Source organism: Myotis brandtii, unplaced genomic scaffold (assembly GCF_000412655.1).
Source record: "Myotis brandtii unplaced genomic scaffold, ASM41265v1 scaffold456, whole genome shotgun sequence".
NCBI lineage: Eukaryota > Metazoa > Chordata > Mammalia > Chiroptera > Vespertilionidae > Myotis > Myotis brandtii.
In genome coordinates, this window is record NW_005367431.1 from 4586598 (window position 1) to 4598426 (window position 11829).

Sequence of the window (11829 nt, forward strand, 5' to 3'; positions counted from 1 at the left end):
TAAGACGAGGCAGCCGACTTCTGAGGGTGACTGTGAGGACACACCGGGAGGCACAGGGCCGGGTACGAGGAGCGTTCAATGAATCATGAACAAGTGTGATGACTACACAGGCCTGAGGTCACGAGCGCCCTCAGTCTGTGGTCCTCTCTGAGGCTGGAACCGAGTGTCTGAGACGGAAACCATGAGCCTGAGCCCATAATGTGAACAAATGGCTGAATAAATGGATATTTTCAGCCAAGATGGAACCAGGGAGGCCTTGGGTGTAAATGGGGCTTTTCTTCAAAGGAGGCCAAATAATTTCCGCGGTTTCCTGCCAAGCCCAGGAGGCCGAGGCTGCTGGTGGGAGTGGGGCTGCAGAGCCCGACGAGGCCCACACTGGGCTCCCCTGGAACTTGTCCCACGGGAGGAACCAGGGACGTGGCTGAGACACCCGAGCCAGGGTGCTCCCGGCAGTGTCTCCACGACTGAAGTCCAGAAACACTCTAGAGAGCCCACCACGAGGGGACCCCACAATGGTCCCGCCGGTGTTGTGGGGGGGGTCTCCCCACTTCTATCCCCATCGCGCCCCATCAGCGCAGGCACGTCCCCTGCCATCAGGAACAGGATTCACGACATGGGGAGATGCACAGTATATGTTGCATATCAAAAGCAGGTTCAAAACAGCATATCCTATATGATCCCAACATCATAAAAGAAGGAAGGGAGGAAGGGAGGGAGGGAGAAAGGGAGAGAAGAAATTAAATCTATACGTAGAGTACGAATACCAGAAGTCTCAAAACCAAAATGTTAACAACTGTTCTGGGTGGCAGGACGAGGGGTGGTTTTAATTTTCTTCTTCATAATTTTATTATTTTCCAATGTTTTCTTTAATGAATGTGTATTATTCTTATAATCAGAAAACAATGTGTTTTGTTTTAAGAGATGAGGGGGCGGGGGTTGTTAGAGATTGTTCTTCCCCTTTCATAGACTCTAAAACTGAGGCCCAGAGTGGGAAAGATGTCCATTCATTCACTCACTCACTCACTCACTCGTTTGTTCATCCTCGAAGGTTCCTGGAAACCCCCCTAGAGCCAGGCTCGGTTCTACGCTCTATGGCCAAAGACCTGCAAGTGACCCATGTCTGTCCAGAGTGCGGTCACCGTCTGGGGGAGAAAAGGACGCAACAGCAAGTCCTTAAAATGCATTCCAACCAGGGGCCGTGGGGGTGGTAGGGAGAGGGGGGCCAAATCCTCCTGGGAGGGTCAGAGATGGTCTCACACCAAAGGGACACGAGGACAGGGCTTGGTGTGCGAGCGAGAGTTCTGCAGCCAGAGAACGGGGAGGGCACCCCTTGCAGACGAGCCATGGGCCTTTGAAGAATCTGCCGTGTGGAGGGGAGTGTGTCCGGAGATAAAGCTAGAATGTCCTGTGAGCCAGGTTCTTCAAGGGTCTTGAACTGCCTGGCTCTGTCACTTACTGGCTGTGTGACTGAGCAAGTCACCCGACCTCCTGGGCCTCAGTTTCCTCATCTGGAAAATGGGCTAATGACCTCATTGGGTTCCTGCAAGACCTGAGCGAGTAAATAATTGTAACGCACACAGAACAGTGTCTGGTGTGTACGAAGGGCTATGAAGGTGTTTGCTTTTGTTATTTGCTATCATCTACACGTATACCTGCAGGCATCCTGAAAGCCAAAAGGATTTTTAAGCTAGAAATTAGTGTTCATTCGTTCATTTATTTATTTCAACAGATATATTTATTGAGATCCTAGAGCAGGGGTGGGCAAACTTTTTGACTCGAGGGCCACAATGGGTTCTTAAACTGGACCGGAGGGCCGGAACAAAAGCATGGATGGAGTGTTTGTGTGAACTAATATAAATTCAAAGTAAACATCATTAAATAAAAGGGTGTGAACCCAAGCACTTTTTTAGGCACCGGGGATAGAGTTTCCAGACAAAATACAAGACACTCAGAATGCTTGCATTTCAGACAAATGATGAATAATTGCAGCATTTGAGACAATGTGATACAAAAAACAAAAAAGCGTTTGCTGGTTATCTGAAATTCAAATTTAACTGGGTGTTCTGTATTTTAATTTAATAAATCTGGCAACTCTAACTGGGGATGAAATACCAAATGACAAAACAAAAACCCTGCCCTCTTACGGGGAAAGAGACAACAATTCCTAAGTAAAGGCATGACTATCAGGCGGTGACAAACGTGCTGAAGAAACGGAAAGCAGGGGGGAGGGCATTTGTTTCCGATTGCTGCTATAACAAATCTCCATGCTTAATACAACTCAGTTATTATCTCACAGCTTGGGAGTCCAGAAGCCCCGGGTGAGTCTCTCTGGGCTAAGATGAAGGTGTTGGCGGGGCTGTCTGTGTTCTGGAGGTTCTGGGAGAATCCGTTTCCTCACCTTGTCCAGCTTCTAAGGCTGCCCACTTTCCTCTGTCTTCACAGCCAGCAACACTGGGTCAAGTCCTCATCTCTCTGCTTCTCCGATCAGTTTTCCGTAGCACGTCTCCCTCTGTCTGCCTCCTCTTCTACTTGTAAGAACCCTCACGGTATGCTGGGACCACCCAGATAACCCAGAGCCACCTTCCCATCTCAAAGTCCTGAGCCCTCGTCACACCTGCAAAGTCCCCTTTGCCTTGTCAGGTGGCCTATTCACAGGTCTCAGGGGTTGGGATGTGGATATCTTTGTGGCTGTTATTCTGCCTACCACAGAAGCTCCCAGAAGGCATCGCACAGGGGGTACAGGGACCTGAATGAGGTGGACAGTGGAGCCATGCAGACAGAATAATAAGGGCAGCCCGGCCAACGTGGCTCAGTGGTTGAGTGTCAACCTATGAACCAGGAGGTCACGGTTCCATTCCCGGTCAGGGCACATGCCCAGGTTGGGGGCTTGATCCCCAGTGTGGGGCCTGCAGGAGGCAGCCGATCAAGGATTCCTTTCCATCATTGATGTTTCTATCTCTCTCTCCCTCTCCTTCCCTCTCTGAAATCAATAAAAATATTTTTAAAAGAAGAAGGACAGGATGTGCAAAGGCCCTGCGGTGGGGATGGGATTGGTGTGTCGAGACCCAGAGAGGAGGCCAGTGTGGCTAGAGCAGGGTGAGGGAAGGGGAGAATGGAAGGAGATGAGGACAGAGAGATGGAAGGGGCTGGTCATGCAGAGCCCCACAGGGCTGATTGGAAGGAAGAATCGGGGATGCCCCTCCCCACTCCTGGCTTTCAACGGCCCCAACCCCTGCCCTCAGCACCATCCCGTTCTGCTAAGCTGACACCCACTCCAAGAGTGTTCACCTCAAAGGCCAAATTCCTCTGAGTCCGAGAGGAGAAGGGAGAGGTTTCCCTGCGGCATGAGGGATTAGGATTGGGGGTTAAGAGAATGTCCGGTGTGCTAGCAGGAAACTGCTGGCTACCAACCAGGAAGGCTGGTAACCGTAGGAGACTAGGTCTTGGCTGAGAGTCAGGGGGGCCAGTGCCCTCAGGGCCCTTGCATTCAGGGACCAGCCAAGCTCCCGAGCTGACGCGGAGGAGTCCTGGGTCCTGACGTTGGACTCCCCTTGGCTACTGGTCACCTGTGACCTAAGAAGGCATGGCCCCCTCCTCCCCCACCCTGTTCCTCCAGCACGAGCGAGTTGGACTCAAGGATCTTCACGGTTTTCCCAGCCCTGGCCACTGCACTTCCCACACTCTCAGACCCTCTGAGCTGGGGATCTCACATTCCAGACAAAACCTCCTATCTGGGCGACCCTAGGCAGGTTGCTTAACCTGGCCGAGCCTCAGTTTCCCCGTCTGTAAGTGGGGATGATCCTAGAACCCACCTCCTAGGCTGGAGTGAGGATGAGGAGTTAAGCCCCAGAACGTGCTCAGAGCTGTGCCTGGCACACAGCGGGCGCTCGGATAACCTGAGCTCTGACGACCAAGAGCCGAACATTCTCGGAGCCCAGAGTCCATGACCGTGTCTCCAGGAGCCCGACGCTGGCTGGCTGTGGGATTCCGGGTCTCCAGACCCCCCTCCGGCAGCATGCCCCCCAACGCCCTGGCCTCCCCCACGTGCTGGGTGGCAGACCTACCCCAGAACCACATGAAAAGCCGTTCCCCCAGGGTGTCCCCACACCTGGGAAAGCCGGCAGCCTGCCCGGCACTGGCCCCGCCTGGTGGCTGGAACACCGGGCAAGATCAATGAAGCCCGGCTGGGCTCCCAGGGCCGCCACCTTGTTCCAATCAGCGCTGGGCGCCTTCCGCTCCGGACCCCCGCCCAGCCCCTCCCGGCCCTGCCCAGCAGCCCACGGTGCCAGCCCGTGACCCCTGGGGAGCGGTGCCCACAGCCTGACTCCGTTCTGGCCGCAGCTTGCCTGGGCTTGTGGGTGAAGAACATGCTAGATGAGGGGGTGACCAGAGCAGCTACAGGCCATGGTGGGGACCGGGCATCCAGACACTGAGTGATGCTCTGTGAGCCCCACCCATCTCTGCCTCAGTTTCCTCAGCAGCCAGCGGGCTACTTAAATGCACCCCATTTGGCCCTGGCCGGTGGCTAAGTTGGTTGGAGCGTTGCCCGCGCACTGAAAGGTGGCCGTCCGATTCCCCATCAGAGCACTTACCTAGGTGGCAGGTTCAATCCCCAGTCAGGGCATATACAGGAGGCAACTGATCGATATTTCTCTCTCACATCAATGTTTCTCTCCCCCGCCCCTAAAAATCAATATAACATATCCTTGACTGAGGATTTTTTAAAAATTCACCCCATCTGGGGCTATTGTGGGAGAAGCAAAAGAGATAAAAGGGAGAAGAAAGTTTTAGACATGGTGGGTGTGCCCGGTGGAGAGGAGGGGGCAGAAAGCCTGTGGGAGAAGCCAAGCAGTGGACCACCCCACCCCCCGGCAGATCCCTCTCCCTTCCTCTACCCACGTCCTCCTCAACCTTCAGGTCTCAGCTTCGATGTCAGCTCCTCTGAGAGACCTCCACTGGCCACCTTGTCTAAAGTATTAGTGACCACCCGCTCGCCACACCCGCCCACCCAGCCCCTCACTATCCCTTCGCTCAGCCTGTTTTCTTCACCATCGGAAGACGCTGTCGAGTTTTGGCGTGTTTACTTATCTGCCTCCTTCTCTATCTCCTGCCTTCTCTGCTGGAATCCAGGCTCCACGGAGCGCCCTGGCTGCCTTGTCCACTGCTGTAACTCCAGCACCTGAAAGAACCCCTGGCGCATAGTAGGTGCGCAATGAATGCTTGCTGACTGAATGAATCTGGTGCCTCCTCCTCCATGTGTGTCTTATTTCTCCTTTTCCGGCCCATCCCAGCTCTTCCCCCATCAAGTGCAGGGTTCCCAGGGGACAGGACTGGAACATTTCCCCCTGTGCCCCTGAGGGGGGCCAGGCCCCTGTGAGCTAAAGACCTTGAGACTCTCAAGGTCACCCTGATTTGACTGAGGACCAGAAAAGGGGCAGAGGGCCCAGCCCCCCCGCCCCGGGTCTGAGCACATCCTATGACCCCCTCCCAGAAGCCAGCTCAGCCAGAGATGCACACATTCCTGCCAGTGACAGAGTCATGCCAACAGCAAACGACAAAGGGTGCCCAGTGTCTGCGCCTGTGGCCTAGACATGCCAGGCGCGATTTATGAGCCCGCTCTAGTGTCTATTCGGCTCTGCCCACATCCTCAGCACCTCCCCACGGGCCACAGGCCTAGTCAGCACGGAGGGAACACAGCTCATGGCATAGGGCTGGCGTCACTCTGGGAGCAGTTCTCCCCAGCTGCATGCCTCCACCCCCGCCACCCACCCTTGCTGACCTGTGGTCCCTGGGGGTCATCTGTGGACGCTGGGTAACAGCTGTGTCTTGTTTCCAGGGTGTCTGTGCTCCCCATGGGCCAGGCCAGGCAGCACAGGCTGCCTAGGTTCAAAGCTCAGCTCTGACATTCACCTGCTGTGTAAACTGGGGCAAGATACTAACCTCTCTGTGCCTCAGTTTTCCTAGTGTTATAATGGGAGCGATAATAAGAGTACCTTACACATAAGGCGGCTGCGAGGATTAAATGAATTAATACATGTAAAGTGTAGATAGCATTAGCTATTATAATTGAGGGGCCTGGCCCTGCTACAGATAGCAGGGCACAGTTTCAGCATCAATAGATCTTGGTTCAAATCCCTGCTCTGCTCCTTCCTGGCTGGGTTCAGGAGACTTACTGGAGGAACTTCAGTTCCTCACCTATAAGCTAGTCCAATGTTGTACCTGAAAGGCTTTGGTAAGATTTAAGAGGTCGTAGGGCAGGGGTGGGCAACCTTTTTGTGAGTGCGTGCCAAAACCAGCAAAATCTCTGACTCAAAATTCTTCTGCGTGCCAACCCTAATTTTTTGAGAACATGTTACGCCTACTTGATATCTCTTAAGGTGTACGAATGTGAAGAACCTTGAAGAAATAATAAAATTCATTCGAGCGACAAAAACACAGTATATGATGATGAAAAATACATTTATTTTTTAATGTACACATGTTATGTAAAATTATTTATTTATCTAAGATGCACCTACACTGAATTTATCTGAAAAATAAAAAAGTCGATATTAAGAAAAAAATTGTAAATGGAAGATTATAAGAGAGGGTTTCGCGTGCCAGCAAAAGTTACTGGCGTGCCATGTTTGGCACGCGTGCCAGGGGTTGCCCACCCCTGTCGTAGGGAGTGTGCTCAGCAGGGACTGGGTACCCAGAAACGCCCCACAGGGGGGTTGCCATAATGAGGATGGCTTCAAGGGCCACCAGATGATTCGGCGGAGAGTGACCTGGTGGACAGGACCACCTGGTTGAAACAGTGACTTGGCCAAGAATAAACACTCACAGCGTTTACTCGGGCACTGCTGTGACTATGCAAATGTCAGCGTTTTTGTCCATTCTTTTTTCAGAGGTTTGGGGGAAGGGAGCTTTCTCTATGTTTTATCTTTTGCTTTCCTTTTTAAATATTTTATTGTAAAATATGGTAACCATAAATATAAAGATTGTTTAGAGAAAAATAATAAAACAGATACTCGTCTACCCACCACTTAGCTTTACCAAACCCGTCCAGCCTGGCTGGCACGGCTCAGTGGTTGAGCGTCAACCTATGAACCAGGAGGTCATGATTCGATTCCCAGTGTGGGGCGTGCAGGAGGCAGCCGATCAATGCTTCTCTCTTATCACTGATGTTTCTATATCTCTCTCTCTCTCCCTCTACCTTCCTCTCTGAAGTCAATAAAAAATGTATTTTTTAAAAGCCCCTCTGATAGGACCTTAGGACTTCCACCAGTCTCCCCTCCCAAATCACCTTCCCTCTTCACCTTCCCCCTGCTATGGTGGGAGGGGAACCACTCTCCTGGCCTTTGTGTTACCATTCTCTTGCACGTGTGGATGCTTTTTGCTTTCAGCGTCATTTTCTACTTATAAGAGCAGACATGGTGGGCTGCACTAAAAGGCAGCGATAGGGATGTGAGCTGTTAAGCTACTGAAGAAGCTTTATGGGGCGGGCTGGGGGTAGAAGAGCATGAAAGATGGTTGATTCTCCCCATTTTACAGATGAAAAAACAAACAAACTGAGGCTTGAGGAGGTTCAAGGTCACACAGCCAGAAGGTAAAGACTCCAGGGTGGGAACTCAGAGCTGCTATGCACTGAATTGCAGATTATCAGGTTATAAATGGAGCTTTGGTTTCACGGTCTCATTTGATCAATAAATGTTTGCTATGAGCCAACCCTGCGCTGGACGCCAGTATCTGGTCCGGCCTCCTGCCCCCTCCAACACTTTGAACTCCCTCTACAATATCCTGGCCTCAACTTGAATATCTCCCATGACGGGAAGCTCTCTGCCCCTGGAGGGATGTGTCTCATCCTCTCTCTGGTTGGCTCTCAATGCTCCTTTTCCTCGTATGTTGCCCAATACCCACGGGCCCTGGTTCCGTCCCCAGCACCCATGTGGTCCCCTGCCACCCAGGAGCTCTTCATGGATCTGAAAGTGGAGCTCTCAGCCTCCAGGCCTGCTCTTCTCCAGGACCAAGTCCCCAGTTGCTTTACCAGTTCATCATGTGACATGGTTTCAATACTATTCCCCATGCTGAGGTCCCTGGAGGTGTCACCTGGGCCCTAACAGAGGGGTTGTTGAACTGTGACGACTATTGTTTCAAAGCGCCCACTGCGTGGCAGCAGCCCCTTCACACCCCCTTCTCAGGGAACCCTATGTGCAACCCTCTCGTAACAGCCACCGTTCTCTGGGCCAGGCGGGCAGGCTCTCCTCGCCTCCTAGACATCTGGGGAGGAGGAGGGGAGGGAAAGGTTAAAAGGCAGATGCTGGGGGAGTGTCTGCAAACCTGCGGCCCACAAACTGCCTGAAAGTCAATGCCCCTGAATTAAGGAGAAGCAGAAACTCGCATGGCCAGGGTTCCACTCCGCCCAGGGCTGACCTGGATTCAGAGCCACGCTCTCAGCCCTGATTCCGCACCTGCCTCGGAGTCTGCGTGTGGGTCCGTCCTCAGGCTGGTCTGTCTGCACGGCCTTGACGTGTGCCTCTGCCCGTGTGTGTGTCTGCCCGTGTGTGTGTGTATGCCCGCGTGTGCGTCGAGGCAGCCGTAAATGAAGGCCTGCCTGTGCCTGCGTCTGCGTCTACCCTACTGGGCCTGTGCATGCCTCCTTATGAGTGTCTTTGTCCACACGTACACTTACATGTGTTTACATGTGTGGCTGCATCGTAACAGTGCTGGCCTCCATGAGGGCTTGTCCACATAGAAGTGTGAGTCGCCGGTGAGTGTGTGTGAGAGGGTGTGCCCATGAGCATGTGTGCTGTGGGTGTGCCCACGAGAAGGGGTGTGTGTGTGTGTGTGTGTGTGTGTGAGCGTGTGCACACCCTGTGTGCCAGGGGTCCCGTGGAGCCTTCCCACCCTGGCTTCCCAGCACTCTCTCCCTCGCCTGCTCCCCAGAGCTTAGAGTCTGATCCTTCCTCCCCATTTTCTAGCCGAATTATAACCAGTGGAAAAGGGCCCTTTATTATGGAAACAGTGACACAGGAAACTGAGGCTTGGAGAGGCCTGAATGTGAATGAGGGGGAAAAGACATTGCTATCCTCAGGCACATTTTTTTCTAAAGTGAGTCTTTAGTTCCTACCAAGGACCCTTAGCCATGGATTCCAGGCTTGGGTGCTTAGGGTGGGCCGGGCATGAGGGAGGGGGACTAGACCAAGGCTTTTGCAGAGAAGAGCTGGGCCGGCCGGCAGTCAGTCCCTCGGAGTCGGTCCAACTGCCAGTGAGCATCTTGTGCGACCCTGAGCAAGTCCCTAACCTTTCCTGGGCCTCCGTCCTCCCAGACCTGCCATGGATGAGCATGGAATTCTAGACCCGGGGGAGCAAGTGTGTCCAATGCACTTATCTCCCTGATGGGCTGTCTGAGGCCCAGAGAGGGAAGGGGTTTTCCCATTGTCACCCAGCAGCTCGGTCCATGAGCCTCAGGCCCAGCGCAGGTTACAGGTCATGACGGTCCTTAGGCTCCATTCAGCCCCAATCAACTGCTTCCCCAACCAAGGAGAGTGGCAGGGGAAACAGCACGAGAGAGCAGGGGAAGTCACAGAGAAGGACTTGCAGATGTTTAGAGCGGAGAGCTGCAGGGGCCAGGACTCCTGCTAGTCCCAGGCCTGACGGAGGCACTGAGCCACAAAGGCAGAGCTAATAAATGCATAAGTGGAACAAACAACCGTCAAACTGGGACACGCCTCCCCGGCCCTATGGAGCCTGGCCCAGGCCCAGGTTCACTGCCGCACAGCCTGGTGCTGGGTGCCCCATTCGGCGTTGACCGTGTGTGACCATGAGCACCTTGGCCTCCTTGGCCTCAGCTATCCCTTCTGTCATTTGGGAATTTAAAAAAAGCCTGACACATGCACCCCCCTCCCCCCGGGAAATGGCGAAGATGGGATATTGCAGAATGTGGAGTGGGTCAGACACTGACTTCAGTCCCTGGCTCCAAATCTGGGCTTTCTTGCCACCTGGAGGCCTCTCTGAGCCTCAGTTTCCACAGCTGCTCAGTTCACAAGGTTGTTTGAAGTTCATCTCAGACCACGTAAGCAAAGCAGGTGCTCAGAAACACTGCCCCCCAGGCCTGGGCAGGTGGCAGGGGCCGGGAGACATGTGGCAATTGGTTGATGGGGTAACCGGTTACATCATTGGGGGGGCCCAGTGCAAAACAAAACCGCAGGCCCCTTGTTCAAAAAGTCTTAAGAAATTCAAGGCAGTGATGGCAGAGCGTTCGGCCAAGCATGGCACCCTTCTGAGAGCAGGCCCTGTGTGACCGCCTGGGTCCCAGGCCAGGAGCTGGTCCTGCCTGTGGGACATCTGGGGCGGCTCCAGCCCAGCTCCCAGGAAGGGGCTGAGGCCCTCGCACGGTGACTTCCATCCCTGCGCCGAGGGCACCCTCCCCAGGGCCGCAGCTGGGCCGCGGCTGCCCGGCCCTGCCACTCGCCGTGGCCACGGGAGGCAGCATAAAAGCCCAACTGTTCCCCGCCTCGTTATGCCCGTTTTTATCTCCTGCCATGCATACAGCACAGAGCTGATTTCTTTCCGCAGCGGCCTGCGCTTTTTTTCTTTTCCAAGGGCGACGCTGGAAAGCCATGTGGCTTTTATTGCTGGCAGGAATGTCTGAGGCGTTCCTTCGCCACCACATGAAATGGAGCCGTAATCTTCATCTGCGCAAGGCCCGAGCCCCCGGTCTCCTCCGAGCCACCGGCCTCTGAGATTAATTAAGGCTTCACAAGGACTGACAGTCATTAGGGCCTTTTGGGGAGGTGGAAAACCCCTAATGGGACTGGCTGAGCCCCCCAGCCGCTGGGTGGGCGGTGGGGTGAGGAGGGCCTGCCCTGAAGACGAGGCAGCAGGGAGGTGGCAGGAGGGGGTTCCAGACGCTGCCCCTGGCCTAGGCTGCGACCTGGAGTGGGAGCCTTCCCCTCCCTGGGCCTCCGCTCCGCCAGTGGATAAACAGGAGGTTGGGAGGTGATATCTCAGAGCCCTGTTGAGTCTGACACTATACAATTCTGCATCTCGCCCACAGTTCTCCTGCCAGGATTCTAATTCTGGTCCATGACTGCAGCTTCAAGCATCTGATTCTCGTCCATGAGAACAGAGCGTGGTGGTCAGGAACGTGGGCTCTGGGGCCAGGCTGCCTGGTTGGAATCCCAGCTCCGCACTTTCCCAGCTGTGTGTCCTTGAGCAAATGACTCAACCTCTCTGTCTTCAGGGTTTTTTTTAATCTTATGCTAAGGTTACTCTGAGGCATAAATACGTATAAAGTGTGGGGTGAGGCCTGGCCTGCCGTCAGAGCTTAACTGTTGTTAGAAAAACACTGATAGAGTTCAGGATCCTACTCCTGTGGTTCCAGTCCTACTCCAAAAATTGGCTTCTGTCTGGCTTCTATTCTTGCCACCTGGTTAAGGTTTGGAGGCATTTTGAACCTGAAGTCCTTCTGTCTTTCCTCCACTAGAGGGGATGTGAGGAGCCCTTTCTCTCCCTGGTGGGCAGGAGTCCCGGCCGGCAAAGGTCAGAAAGCCCTCTTTGGGCCACATCATGCGGCCCCCTGGCCTTGCCCAACCTCAGTCTCCATCTCGCTTCTTCCTCTGTAAAGTGGGCCTGTAACTGGGTCTCCCTCCGCAGGCGGCTCCCAGGCTGAAGGAGAGCAGCCGGCGGGAGGGCCCAGCGAGGGCCCCCGCAGCACCCTCCCTGCCTCCCACCCCGGTGTGAAGGGTCAGCTCATTTCCAAGTCTGCAGCTGCCCGACCACTTGCATTGCCTCTAGTCCCCCCACCACATGCATTGAGCACTTTCAACATCTGTATACCTGGCTCTT